Source organism: Ovis canadensis, chromosome 19 (genome assembly GCF_042477335.2).
Source record: "Ovis canadensis isolate MfBH-ARS-UI-01 breed Bighorn chromosome 19, ARS-UI_OviCan_v2, whole genome shotgun sequence".
NCBI lineage: Eukaryota > Metazoa > Chordata > Mammalia > Artiodactyla > Bovidae > Ovis > Ovis canadensis.
Genome location: NC_091263.1, coordinates 36,249,047 through 36,263,292, shown reverse-complemented (window position 1 = coordinate 36,263,292; position 14,246 = coordinate 36,249,047). Strand labels below are relative to the sequence as shown.

Genomic DNA, 14,246 nt, shown 5'->3' with positions numbered 1-14,246 from the left:
TATAATGTGTATATCCACAAAATTCCCCCTTATGTATATATTTAACTCAGCCTTATACTTTTGGTCTCGAATTTAAATCCAGAATCTGGATTAATGAAGTTTTGGTCCTTTGTGCAAATGTATCAAGCACTTTTCTTCTCGTGGGCCTGAGAAAGGGTGCCTGGGTCTCAGCCCGGCCCCCTGTGCCCGCACGGTGGCTGTGGCCGCCCCATCTCCTCACCCTCCAGCCCCACCTTGCCCAGCACACACTTGGGAAGTTCATTATGTGGGCTGCTCTTGGTTGAGGTTTGTACCGTGGGAGAGTCCACTGCATGGGCACCTGTGACCTATGGGGTTGCCGTTTGATTCTGTCCCACGTGAGTCTGGCTGTGCACCTCCGAGCGGCTCCTGCTATCTGGGTGCTTGTGCTGGCGTGGGAGCAGGGCTGGTACACTCCTGGTCTCTGAACCATGTCATTCCCAGGGACTGGAGCAGTCAAACTAGACATTTACTGAGCACTTGCTGTGTGCACGGAGCTCCTCTAGCGACTCCCAGGCCATGGTTTCCAGACACTGGGGCCAGTCAGTCTCTGAGGATTTTCTCCAGGCACAGGCAAGTGTGGAAACGAGGGCAGAGTGGTCAGTTTCATAAATCAAATGTATGAGTTTGAAGGACCATCTGACCAGTTTATTCTGAGGTTATATCCTGTCCAATTTATTTTAAGCTCTGGTGTCTTTCCTCGGTTGAAGTGGTGTTGATAGTGGTGGTTTTTCTCTACTGGCTACATCAGAAGTTGGAAACCCTAGGTTATTCCATCCTCTCCTAAAAAGCGAAAAAAAAACAAAAAAAAAAAAACAAAAAAAACCTGTGCTAATTTACTAATCCTGGAAGCTCAGTCTTCAAGCAGTTGAAATCTTGCAAGGGTGTAAGACTTAGTATCCTTGCACATAGGAAGAATGGCGTGCAGTGCCATCCAGGAGGCGGGAAGGATACTACAGACCCCCCCAGAAAGAAGTAGCTACAGCTGTGTAAGGGGTTGATGAAAGGCTTTTGGATGACGTGGGCTCTGTTGGACGGCTGTGGGTCTGAAAGTTGGAAATTGCGCCAGGAGCTGGGGTGTGGGGTGTGGCGTCAGTGCACTCACGGGACAAGGAGGAGACAGGGCTGGGGATATATTGGGGGCAGGCAGCCCCTCAAGAGGTCTCAGAGCTGTAACAGAGAACTATAGATCTGACAGATAAATTGAGCGAAGCAGAGTCTAGAAGGAATCCAGTAATTTAAAAGAAGCACAGTCCAATAATTTAAAAGTTAATCAGAAGTTATTTGGAGAGAGCTAATGAAAGCCTAAATTCAAAATGAATGTGTGGTAGCCTTGGTCATATCGCAAGAGAGGATATGTTTTAGGAGGTGCATAAGGGGATATTTCGGGGTGTTGGAGATGTTCTCCGGTGTGGTTTACCTGTGCTGGTTATGTGGGTATAAGCCTATTCTAACAGAACTGGTATGCTTTCTAGAGCAAAGTTCTACCTCAGTAGAAAAGAAAAAAATGGGGAGAAAAAGTACCCGCAGCCTGGTGAGGACAGGATGTCATGAATGGAGACTCTGCACCTTCCCGCCTCACACCTGGCACCTTGGACTCATGTATAGCTAATGCCTGTTGGCCGATGTGTCGCTGAGGGGATGCTAGAAGTGAGAAGATCAGAGGGTCTCTCTGTCCCCATTGTCTCTGGAGGTTTTTTTACTGAGTCTAGAAGACAAGACACCATCAAGGAAGGAATAAGGAAGCCTGGGGAGGGCTCGAGGGGGCTGAGCCTGGCTGGCATGGCAAAGTCTGGAGTTACTGGCGAGCTGCTGTGTTTTTGACAGTGTACCCCTGATGGTGACGGCAAGGCTCACAGAAGCTGTTTCTCCTTCAAGTTCTTTATCTTGTAAAGTAATTATGAATATTAGTTTCATGTTTTCACACATTCATTACTCATATGCTCAGGCTCCAGATGAAATGCCACGGTGGAGTTCCAGGACCAGCCTTTGAGGGAGTCGGGCCACTGTCTCTTGGAGAAGCTGCCAGTGTGCTCATGGGCGGGTGGGCCTGGATTGGGTTGCCTGCGAGCCCCCCGCCAGGAGGCAGGGCACAGTGCTCAGCATACGCTGGTTCTCCCCGATCCCATCTCCCTCTCCTTCTGCAGTCTCACGGGTTGCTGGGAAAATCTCACTCCCTGCCTCATGAGAAATCTGGGGCTCCGGGAAAACTGATTCTAGCCTGGAACTGACTTGTGAGGCCCCCCTGTGAGCCCCGAGCTTCTCTTTCTCTGGAGAGAATAATCTGGAATTCAGATTGTCCGGGGCCAGCTGAGGACAGACACCCTGAAGCCCCCGGGGGGAGTGACTTCAGTTCCGTCTTGCTTTGGAGAAGCTGGTTCAGAGTAGTCAGTGAGCAGCTGGGAAATTTGTGTGAGGGGGGCGCGGGCTGCAGCGGTGACTGTTAATGATTGCTGAGGCTGTCGGCCATGACCGGCAGGCGGCTTCCAGCTGGAGCTCACTGCCCCACGGCTCTTCCTATCCACTGTGCTGGTGTCAGGCTGTGGTCAGGTGGGCTCCCCTGGATGCATGCTTCTCAGTGACAGGTGGTGGACAGGGCAGTCACAGGGGGGTGTGCAGGGCTGTCCAAGAAGACGGCTGCAGAAGAGCTCTTACCTTGACCAGCGTCTCTTCCCAGGATGTGAAGCAAGCTTCACATGGAGAAGGGGAGGGAGACCCACTCTCCGAAAGTCTAGTTCGTGTGGGGTTAGGACGGTCATCCCGGGGCTTGTGTCCTCTGTCTGTCAAGCATGAGACACATATGCCGGTGGACTCCTGGCTTCCTTACTGCTTTGGATCAGGATTTTTTTTTAAAGCAATTTAGATATTTTCTTAAAATCCAGCAATGATGACTGGCTGGCTCCATTTCTGAACTCTTTTCTTCCCTGACTTGTGAAAATAATGATTTAAAGTATGGTGATTGGACCAACCGTGGTACGTCCTTGCAACAGATTCCTACTCAGCAATAAAAGGGAGTGAACTGTTGATAAATGGGATTACATGGGTATACCTCAAAGGCCTTGTGCTAAGTGAAAGAAGCCAGTGTCAGAGGTGGCGCCCTGGATGGTTCTATGTACATGATATTCTCAAAGGACAAGGCTGTGGTGCGGGGGAATAGGGCAGTGCTTGCCAGCAAAGGGCGGAGCGGAGACTGACTTTAAGGGAACAGCTCAAAGGAACTTTCTGGTGATGCCACTGTTGTGTGTCCTGCTTTGGACACAGATCTATACATGTTTGAAAATGTGTAGAACTGCACACCAAAAGAGTCAGCGTGATCATTAAAAAACAATTGAAGTAAAAACCATAATGCTGACAGTGACCAACATTTATTAAGGGTTTCCTGTGGACCATGAACTATGCTTAAGTGTTTTCTCATCTACCATCCCATTTAATCCTCACAGTCTCCCTAGGAGGTAGGTGCCTGATTATCTCTCTTTTTTCAGATGAGGAAACTAAAGGCCTGGAGGGTTAAAAACTTGCCCCTCAGACAAGCAGTAAGTAGCAGAGCCAAGACTGGCATCAAGTCACTTTTAGGGCCTGCACTTGGAATGCTTGGTACTGCCATGTTCTACTGGTTCAAACCAGCCATGAGACCAGCCCAGCTCCACAGAGAAGGAAAAAGGGTTGCACCTCTTGCTGTGAGTTGACCACATGCACCAAGAGAGGGCGTTGTGGAGGGCCACCTTGGGCTACTGGCCCCCAACACCCTGCCGTCATCGGTTGACCACCTGCCCTGGGCCAGTCGAGCCCCTGAGTGGGATACTGCAGCTACAGAAGAGAGAGGCACCATTGTCTCTGCAGTGGAGGAGCTCTGTTCTCCCTAGAAGTTCAGTCCCATTTCTGCAGAAGTGTCGACTCCTGACCTTCCCCTTTTGATGGTGTATGAAATTCACCCTTGTACTGAGGATGGGTCACGGGGGACCAGAGTTCTTCAGAAGCTCTAAACGTCATTGTCCAGACCTCAGTGAATTCAGTTTATAGTAATTCAAAACTAAGGGCCTAGCTGCCTGCTGGGAACCCTGCCAGGGAGAATTTGCTCTCTTGTTCTGAAACCTTGTAATCATCATTTAAGCCCTGAAATGCCCCAAAGCTGAATAGAGGGTAGTTCCTGGCCTGGCACAATGGGCTCCGAGTCTTCCAATAGCTTCTGTCCCTGCCCTGGCTTCTCTGATGGTAGTAATGTCTGAAGATAACATCTCCGAAACTTCTACCTGGGTGCCATCAGAGTGGCTCAAGCTTCACAGCAAACCGTCTGCTCACAGGCAGTGGTGCCCTGCCCTGGGGTTCTCCAGGGATGGGTGACACTGGGGAGCCCTGGGATCAAGCTTCTCTTTAAGAGAAACTTCTTCTGTCTTCCGGCCCTCACTCGTGCACCTTGCTTCCTGCCAGCCCCCAGAAGAAATCCTTCCTGCTTGGTGTTTTGTAAGCGAGTGGGAAACTATGAAATAAGCATTTGCTTATGAATTAATTTTTGGCACACGCGGGACTCAGCAAGTCTCATGGCACCCGCATATCCGTCCTTCGAGTCCTTGCCAGTGTCTGTGTTCCTTCCTCCTGAGATGTTCCCACCAGCACGCAGAGGGTGCTCCCCCACTTCCTCTTCCCTGAGGGAGAGCGGTCGCTGGCCTCACCTGGGGAGCAGGAGGAGGAATCTTTGCGCACACCCAGTGTTTGGGTTTCTTTTTTTTAAGCACATGCAGATGTTCGGGGATCTATGTGCTAACATGATCATAGAAAACCCCAAAGCAAATAAACAGGACAGATCAAAAAAAATGTTGGTTTTTTTTTGCTTAATTGCTTCCGGTTGCAGAAGCACAGTGAGTTGTATGTATCAAATGGCTGCCCACGGCTCTTCCTATGCCAAGTCTAGCCTACAGACACACCCAAAAAGGATTTTCTTTTCCGCACGTATGCAGCCTGAGTTGGAAAATGTGAGAAGCGCTGTCGGGAACCTGGCTGTGGGTTCAGCTGAGAGAGCTCCCTCGTCCAGTGGCTTTTCCGTCACCGCACACTGATTTATTTTTTATTTTTTTATTTTTTGAAATTGGCTTAAGACGTCATCCCAGGAGCCAGTTTAAGATAGGAAATCTCCCATTGCCTCCAGAAGAAGTCACCACAAGAAGGCACTGGCGGGGGCGGCGGAGCACGTGATCTGGAGGCCCGCCCTGACCCCAGCGAGTGGAGAGGAGGGTGGGGAGGGCCGTTTTCTTAGCCTTTGCGGGAGATGGAGGGCCAGCTGGTAGGGAAGATCAGCCTCAGTTTGACAGAGCACCACCCCAGGAGGAGGAGGAGGAGATTGGTGTGCGAGCGAGAGTTACGTAAAAGGGTGTTGTATTTGGCAGGGGAGTGAGAAATGAGTCACTGGTGAGCGGTGTTTTCTGACCTCGGGTTTTATCCACGTGGGAGGAGTGCTTGGCCAGCAGTGGAGTCGGGAGACTGCTGTCTCCCCGGCCTGAGGAGGCGGGTGTGAGAGTCGTTGCCATGACAATAAGAGGAAGGCAGGTGGCTCAGTCCCCTCTGCCCTTCGGCTGAAGCCATGCAAGGTCTGGATGGCGAGGCTTCCCAGCCTGGTTCAGGGAGAGGCTGCAGGCACTGCCAGTCGGCCATGCTTGGAGAGTGGGTGGTTATGAGGTCAGGAAATTTGAGGGACCTCGCCCAGAAGGGCAGTCAGAGAAGGGAGCTTGGCCTCCGTGGTGGAAACACCTGGGCCAGAGTCCCAGCCCTACTCTCGCCAATGGGGTGACCTTGGACTTTCTCAGGATGCTCAGAAACTCAGTTCTCTCATCTGGGAGTTAGAAGAACTGAGTCCTTTCCTTACACAATTGTTGAGACGATTTAATGGTCACATAGGGCTAAGAGTGTGCATCCCAGTTGAGTTGCAGGAATAGGACTGCCCAGCGCTGGTTTGGTGGAGGAAGTCCAGTCTACCCCGTCTCATCACCTCCCTCTGCATGGCTCAGGGCAAAGTCCTAGACCTCCCCGCCCAGCTCCTGCACAGGAAGGAGGACAGGATCCATCCCCACCTCACAGGGCTTCTGCGACGGTTGGAGAGGGTGATTCACTGAAAGTGCCTCAGTCAAGGCCCAGGCCATAGAAGGACCTCACAAGGAGGTGGTGATTATTTATATGAATGCAGTCTTTATTATTTAAAATGCGCTTTGTTTTGTTCAGTTTGTTTTCTATCAGAAATCCAACTTCTGTCTAGTGGTTGATGACCCAGTGGCCCTGGGAGAGTGCGCTGTTCTGTGTTCTTCTCCCATACAGTTCACTTAAGTCCCCCTCACCGTGTCTGTACTCGAGATGATTTTAGAGATCCAGGAGGGTGGGAGGCTTCTTTGCCTTGGGTACTAGTTTCTTGCTCTGGGTGAAATAGAAAGCCAGTCCAGTTACCTGCACCCTGACCTGGGACTTTTTTCCTTCTCTGTTTTATTATTATTATCGTTACTACTTTTTGGTCCTAATCATCCTTGGACATGGGCCCTTCCTCTACATTCCCATGAAACTGACGTGTCACTGCACGAGAGTCTTTCGGGATTATTGGTTTAGATACATGTTTTGAGGTGAAGACTCAGGATCACAAATAGTTCCCATTGCTGGGAATATAAGACTTGAATGAACACTCCCCGCCCTACCCAGCTGTCCAAGTGATGGGGACTGGATGCCGTAGGGACCTCCAGAGCAAGACATTGCTGCACAGAGCATCAGCGTGCGCCTTTTCCCTTGGGTTGGAACAGCTCCGTTCAAGGGTAGGATATGCATGCTGGCTTGTGCTGGTGGAGGAACTAGAGATCGAATGTTATTTTTCTTCTTTCCTGAGTAGCAGAGCCAGCAGTGTAGGCAGAAGTGGACAGTTCCACACAGCTGTTCACCTGGCCTTCCCTAAGGGAGGGGACTGCAATTGACGGGGAGTGGGGAGAGATCTTTGGTCAGGCTTCCCTGGTGGCGCTAGTGGTAAAGAACCCACCTGCCAGTACAGGAGACAAGAGACCCAGGTTCGATCCCTGGGTCGGGAAGATCCCCTAGAGAAGAGCGTGGCAACCCACTCCAGCATTCTTGCTTGGAGAATCCCATGGACAGAGGAGCCTGGCAGGCTACAGTCCACGGGATTGTACAGAGTCAGACACGACTAAAGTGACGCAGCACACATGCACCCATTTTGGATACAAGGTGTTAATCTCCTTCTTTCCTACAAAATCCACAAGCCAGTATTAGTTTCTAAGAGGAGATGTCTTCAGGAGACCCTTTGGGTTTTCCACGGTCTCCAAACTTTGACTAAGAAGAAAAAATGTCAGAAAATTTGAAAATGGTTGTCCCATCACTGTCTCCTGTTAAATCCATGAGAAGTCTCAACTGTCCGTCCTTCTTTCTCTTCCTTCAGCTCTAGCAAGAGGTTCTTCCTGACTTTCCCTAGCGCCTCCCAAGGATGGAGTTCCTCTTACAAACTTCTAAGCCCACACCAGTTTCTGCTCTGCTGGCTCATGATGCCTTAGTCCCGGGCTTGGCAAACTGTGGTCACCGGGTCGAATCCAGCCGGGTGCCTGCTTTTGTAAATAGTTTTACCGGAGCTCAGCCAGCACTCCAGTAACCTTTAGGGTCGTGTCTGGCCACTCTCCTGCTGCCAGAGCAGAGCTGAGGGGTTGCGCCAGAGACAGGATGGCAGCAAATCCTAGCATATTTACCATTTGGCCTTTTGCAGAAAGCCTCTGCCAACCCTTGTGTTTTTTTCATCTTTGCTGACTAGATAGGAAGCCGCCTAAGGAAAAGAACCATGTCCTGTTTTTTTTTTGGTTTTTTTTTTTTTGGCTGTCCTGGGTCTTCGTTGCTGTGCCCAGGGTTTCTCTAGTTGCAGGGAACAGGGGCTACTCTCTACTTGCAGTGTGCAGCCTTCTCACTGTGGCGGCTTCTCTTGGTTGCAGAGCACAGGATTTAGGGTGAGCGGACTTCAGTCCTTGCGCTGCATGGGCTTAGTTGCTCTGAGGCATGTGGGATCTCCCCAGACTAGGGATCAAACCCGTGTCTCCTGCCTTGGCAAGTGGATTCTTTGCCACTGGAGTAACAGGGAAACCCAAGAACCGTGTCTTAACTGTTTTGTTCTAGGTTCTTCACTCCTTGGTAGATCAGTGGTTTGCAGTAAATATTAGCCAGGTGATGAATATCCTAAGTACCCAGAGAATTTGCCCATTTACTCAACTAATAAATGGAAATTCAGGGAAAGAGAGGCCTCTCCTTTTTCTTTCCTGTTTTAATCAGTGGGGAATCCCCCATTCCCTTCCTTACCAATAAAGGCGTCTATTCTCTCCATCATCCTGCTTACCGCCTTTCAACGCAGATGTGCAGGACAGGCTCGGGCAGCTCCTTCCCCAGTGGTACGTGCGTGGCTCAGGAGTCCTGAGTTTTCATCTGAAAGCCCTCTCTGACCATCCACCCCAGGGCCCCACATTTCACGTCAGTCGCTCCCTGGTGGCCTGATGCTGTGCAGTTTGTGTCTCCTGCAGAGGTTTTCCTTGTGGTGAGCACAGGGACTCCTTGAGACACCTACAGTTAACCCTAAAATATGTGAGATGCCGGCACCCAGTCTACAGCCTCTTTGTCATCTTTTTTCCTTCAAGTTCCCTGGATGACCTCCTCCATCTCTGTGGCTCCCATCTACTGTCTGTGCCAACAGCTCCAGGCCCCACCTCCCTGCCCGTCTCTAGATTTCAGCACACACCCCTGCTGGGCATCTCCACATCTGCTAGCTCTCAGTTCACGTAACCCCAAGCCCGTCCATCCCTCTGGTCCTCCACCCGCTGCCTTCTTGTGTCCTGTATCGAGGTCACCGGACTCCCCACTGCCACCCTGTAATCACTCACCCGAGCTGGAAACAGTGACATAATCCGTCTCCTCCCTCCTGATTTCCATCAGGAACTCACTCCGCACCCACTCTGCCTCCCAGTGTTCTCACAGTCGGAACGTCGTTAGGACTTGTCACAAGCCAGTCGACACCCGAAGGTACGCGCGACACGCCCCAAGTGGCCCAGCCAGGGCCGGGGGAGCTGGGGTTGGAAGCAAAACGCTCTAGCTTCAGAACTCCTGTCCCTGACCAACATCCTACACCCCCTGCTGGCTCAGGGCCATCTGAGTTCTGAGCCTGAGATGCGCTCTTCACAGTCTCCCTGCTTCAGGACATTTCTGCCTGCCACACTGCAGTCAGCCACGCCTGGACCACCTGGTTCCCTGCCACGGAGGATGGAATCCACGGGCTGCTGGGGTGATCCGCCGGAGCCTGAGTGCCCGGCCCCCTCTGGTTCTCACGTTCACCTCCGAGCTCATTGTCCCGCGGCACACCTGCTGATTTGCCAGCCCTGGGCCTGTACTGAGATGCCTGTGCTCCGTGTGGGACATGCCCAGTTCCCCTCTGCCTGGCATGCTCCCCGGGCCCTGTTTGAACTGCCTCCTGGTCTGGAAGCATCTTAATCTCCTGAGGCAGAGGCAGTGGTCTCTTTGTGTGGGCAGTTCATTTACTTAACAGTCAGCACACTTGACATGGAGGCTCGTTGTGAGACAGCGGGAGGCAGAGATCAAGTCAGCCTTCACCCCCAAGTTCCCTAGGGAAGTCTCTGCATGTGTCGGCCGAAAGGAATTTGAACTGCTCATAATGAATAAATGCAGAGAACCCTGCTCTCTAGGCATATTCTGGGGATTATATGAGAAAATATATGGGAAAAAAAAAAGAGAAAATATACAGAAAGCCCTCAGCTCAGAATGCTGCCTAATACACACTCCTTGCTCATGGTTATTTTTTTGGTTATCTGTCTTCCCTCTCCTCCCCTCCCCTCAAGAGTGGTAATTTCTCCCAAGATCAGACTTTGGTCTTACTCTGCAGCACTTGGACCATGGTCAGAGCTCCGTGAATGTTCCCTGAGTGAATCAACAGCCTGGCCTCTATGTGGCCACCATGTTAATGTTCGTTTACGTGTTCTTTCCTGAATATCAACCTGAGGATGTGAAATGTGAAGATGTGTTGTTGACAGTTATCATCATTTTAGAGAAGTACCTTCTTTAAATATGGGAGGCAGTGAAGTTTATTTGAACCCAAAGAAAACACATGATGTCAGTGTGGAGAACTCTCCTTGTGAGAACAGACACTTGTTGGGTCTTTCCTTCCTTGTAGTAACTATAGATGGTGGTAATCATCTGTGTGCGTGTATGCGCACACATTCAGTTGTGTCCGGCTCTGCAACCCCACGGACTATAGCCCACCAAGCTCCTCTGTCCATGGGGATCCTCCAGGCAAGAATACTGGCGTGAATAGCCATGCCCTCCTTCAGGGGATCTTCCCAATCCAGGGATCGAACCCATGTCTCTTACGTCTACCTGCATTAGCAGAAGGGTTATTTATCACTGAGCCACCTGGGAACCCCGATGGTGATCATCATGGATGCTAAAGTCTGAGCACTCACGTGCCAGGAGCGAGGCTCGATGCTCTCTATGCATGGTCATGGGTGGGCAGGTCCTGCCTCCATCCGTTTTTGCTCGGTGGGAGATAAGAGGATCTGAGACGTCAGGGTACTGGCTTAGGGTCACGGTGCTCGCTGGTATCTGGGTCAGGCTTTGTTTTCTGTCAGAGCCTGAGTTCTCAGCCCCTCTGCAGGGCTGCCTCCTGGATGAGAAGCCTCCAGCAGCCTCCCTGGCATGGCCCCTCCCTGGAGACCAGGGAGATGGGCCAAGGCCCGCCCCCAGCAGACCCTGCTTCTGTCTTCAGGCACATTAGAATTGTGGCTCCTCTTTGTTCTTCTTTTTGCTAGTGTACTCATTTTGGAGGGCAGTTTGCCTTCGGAGAAGCCCCAAGATGGCTTGTGTGTCTTTGGTTTGGTTGTGTCACCAGCCTGTGAATGACGGAGGAGAGAACCATGAAGGACTTGACTTTCAGGCTGGGCATCTCATTTGCCAAATAAAAATTACACACATCATGCATGCTGCTTCCCCTCTGGTGGCCGCCGGGGTCTCAGGTCTCTGCAAGTTAATGGGAAGGAAAGTCTCTTGTGTAACTTCCTCTCTCTGGAGACAGAGGGCAGCTCATTTAACGGGGCTCCTAAGAAGAGGTAGATCATGTTACTACAGTTTGGGGGTTTTGCTTGCCTCTCAAGGAGCATATGTAGTTTGGTGTAAGGTGAGGCTTATTAGAATTCTTGCCCATTTTGCATGCCCTGGATCCTCCCCCTATTTGAGTCCTGGGTAGGTTGAAGGATATTTATGTTTTTGCAGAGGGAAAAGGAAGTGATTGGTTGCCTCCATTCAAGTGCCTTCTAGGGCAGGTACAGTGCGTGGTGCCTCTGTGTACTTGATCTGGGCTGGGCAGGGGGGCAGCCCTAATTACAGATAGGGAAACTGAGTCCCGAAAGATTCAGGGGGTCTTCCCCACAGTCACCTAGTTAGCAGAGCTGAGACGTGGTACCCAGGTATGTCTCTCTCAAAAACCTCTTAACTTTCTACCACACTGGATAGCCTTGCAGTTGCATGGGTCCAACACCAGGGAGCTAACGAGGACCCCACAGCCACGGTGGTGTTTTTCTTATTTATTTATCATGGTGTTGTTTTGCATCTTCCAGAATAGCATCTGCCTTGTCATTGATGGAGGCAAGGTAGGCAGTGCTGGTTATTTGGTCAGAGAAGCAAGTGGTCACTGCTTGGTTATGCAGTGATTTCTCAAAGTCGACTTAGGAGCCACACAGTGAAAGTACGTTAGGCCTTATAACAACGTCTGAACTCTTCTGTAGTTTCTACCTGTGTCCTTTCTCTGGTCAGAGGGGAACTTGCCTCTCACATAGCAGAGGTTCTGGCTCAGTTGCGTTTCTGTGAGTTTTCTGGAATCTATGTTGGGGAAGCAGAGGGGCAGGAGAGTGAAGCCTGGTTGCGCTGCACATGACTGTTGCAAGCCCCTCTACTATTTCCAATTAGCGGATGCATGTGTGAGTTGTATGCTTGTCTTCTATTTACAAGAGGAAATATCCCGTTTAATTTTATTTTCACACTGAGAGCCCAAGTGTTAAGAGAACATAGTGTTCTAACACTCCCTCAGTTATCAGCTGCAGAGCGGAGGTTGTATATTGCCACATACAGTTTTCCGAGTGTATTTCTACATTTGTTACCTGGCAACCTTGCCACGTCGGGACAGGAAGATGTATGGCTTCCTACCAGATCCACACTGTTTATATTGCAGAAGGTAGGTGGTGTCTTCCTCACGGGAATATAGAAGAGGAGAAGGCTCAGCTCACAGGGCTCAGTTGAAAGGCTCGGGCTCACGAGGTGGAGATGTTTCTGTGGCTGACCCAAGAGCAGGGCTCCAGTGGGAGGATGGCTCTTATCCTGCTTGGAGCGATGACTTAACTGTGTCCTTGACCACTTCTCAGTTTTGATGACAAAGGCAATTCCCAATATAGGAATGACAGACATGATATCCCCTTTCGAGCTGCTTCAGGGTCTTCTGTTGAGCAGATCAATGGCATGGAAAGCAGTGTGGCATGGGATTTGCATGCTGAGTGGGGCCTCAGGGCATCGTAGCATCCCACCCCCCACCTATGCCCTGTGTCATTAACCTGCATCCCCAAAAGATACTTGTATTCAAAACCCTTGCAGCCAGGTTTGAAAGTCCTCTAGGTTGAAGCTGCATGTTCCAAGACTCAGGAAATGCTTGCTGAGACCAAGGACAGTGAATTCTCCAGCACCTGTAACATTGCTTGAGAAATGCTTCAGAGGGAAAAGTTCCCATGGTAACAGTTTTTGGAAGAGTCTTGTGGCCTCCATAGGTTAGACAAGATAGCAGAATGGTGGGACCCGGCAGCATAGCCCATCTGCACACACTCCTTTAAGTCTCCCTCCTGGTGATGCCAGAGCCAGAGTCTGTCCGCAAGGCTCACAGCACTCACCGGGTTGAGTGGATCCCAGGGCTTCCCACCGGTGTTTCCCTCTGCACTTCTGCCCTCTGTTGGCCTCCCTAATGAGGAGGGCTTTGCAGTCCACTTGACTCTTACTGTCTTGCCGGTTGAGAAAGAAGACGACAGCTGAGTCCTCCTGGAAGTATTTAGAAACCATCGGTTAGCTTTATTATTTCTTTTGGCTGTGCCCTGCAGCACATGGATCTTGGTTACCCTCCTAGGGGTCAAACTTACACCCCGGGCATTGTAAGTTCAGAGTCTTAATCATTGGACCACAAGGAAGTCCCCATCAGTTAGCTCTCAGTATATGTATTTTGAGTGTTCCAACCTTGTTTAGAAAACTCAAGCTGTTTATTTGGTTTCACATGGTTCTTTGCTCTTGGGTGTTAATGTCATTCCTAGTATCATCAGGAAATGGCCTGAGAGGAAGCCACAAGATTCCTTACAGTTTTATTCTATAGCAAGTGGATTTTTTTTTTTTAATACCTGGGGAGAACTTGATCCCTGAGGTCTGAACTTGGACAATCATCCTGAGTGTCCTTAACGTGGAAATCTATATCCTACTGTTTAAACTTTAAGATGATCCCTAACTGGCTTAAAGTCCTCAACCCACAGCGGAGGAAAACGTTGCAGAAAAAAAAAAAAAAGAAAAACAAGGTCATGCTGCATTTTTTTGGTAAGCACAGGAATCAACATAGAGATGTTATGTAACTTCTATTTATATCCTCCTTGCTCACTATCTGCAGGCAGACAAGAGTCGCTGAGAAGGGATTTAATGAGCTCTCTGGGTTTGCTCACCTTCCTGAGCTGGTAGGAACCAGCTTGTTCTCAAGTGCGTCAGCAAAGAATCTGCCTGTGGGTGGGCGGCCGGGGTAGGTGGACAGACTTGTTGCCATGGTGTTCTTTAATTCCCCTGTCTCTCAGCCATCTCACTCCCCCCTTCCCTGACTCCTTCCTCTCCCTCCTTTTCTTTTCTTTCTTTCTGTCCCCTCCCCCCTACCCGTCTATAAGCTTGCTTGTTTCTCACACCTAACTCAGGATTCTTGGAGCTGTCCCCAGAAAGAATATTTTCCTTTTCCCCTAAGCATTCGCCATTGTGTGGCTCTAAGACATCGGAAAGGTTTTGTCTAAGGTGTCTTTCCCCTCCACCCTCACCTATTTCTCTTCCTAGGATATTTTTTTTATCACCAGCCCCTTCATTGTAGGCACCTATCCTAGGAGTCTTCAAGCTCAAACAGAAAGGAGCTTTCTTGTAGCTATCGGGTTGCCCAT

The 14,246-nt window shown here is 50.3% G+C and overlaps 1 protein-coding gene across 3 annotated transcripts in view; it reads left to right on the top strand.

Annotated features, from left to right (window-relative positions):
• Positions 1-14,246, top strand: part of ITPR1 (inositol 1,4,5-trisphosphate receptor type 1) — a 348,152-nt gene that overhangs the window by 238,044 nt on the left and 95,862 nt on the right. The gene's annotated exons all lie outside the window — the stretch shown is intronic.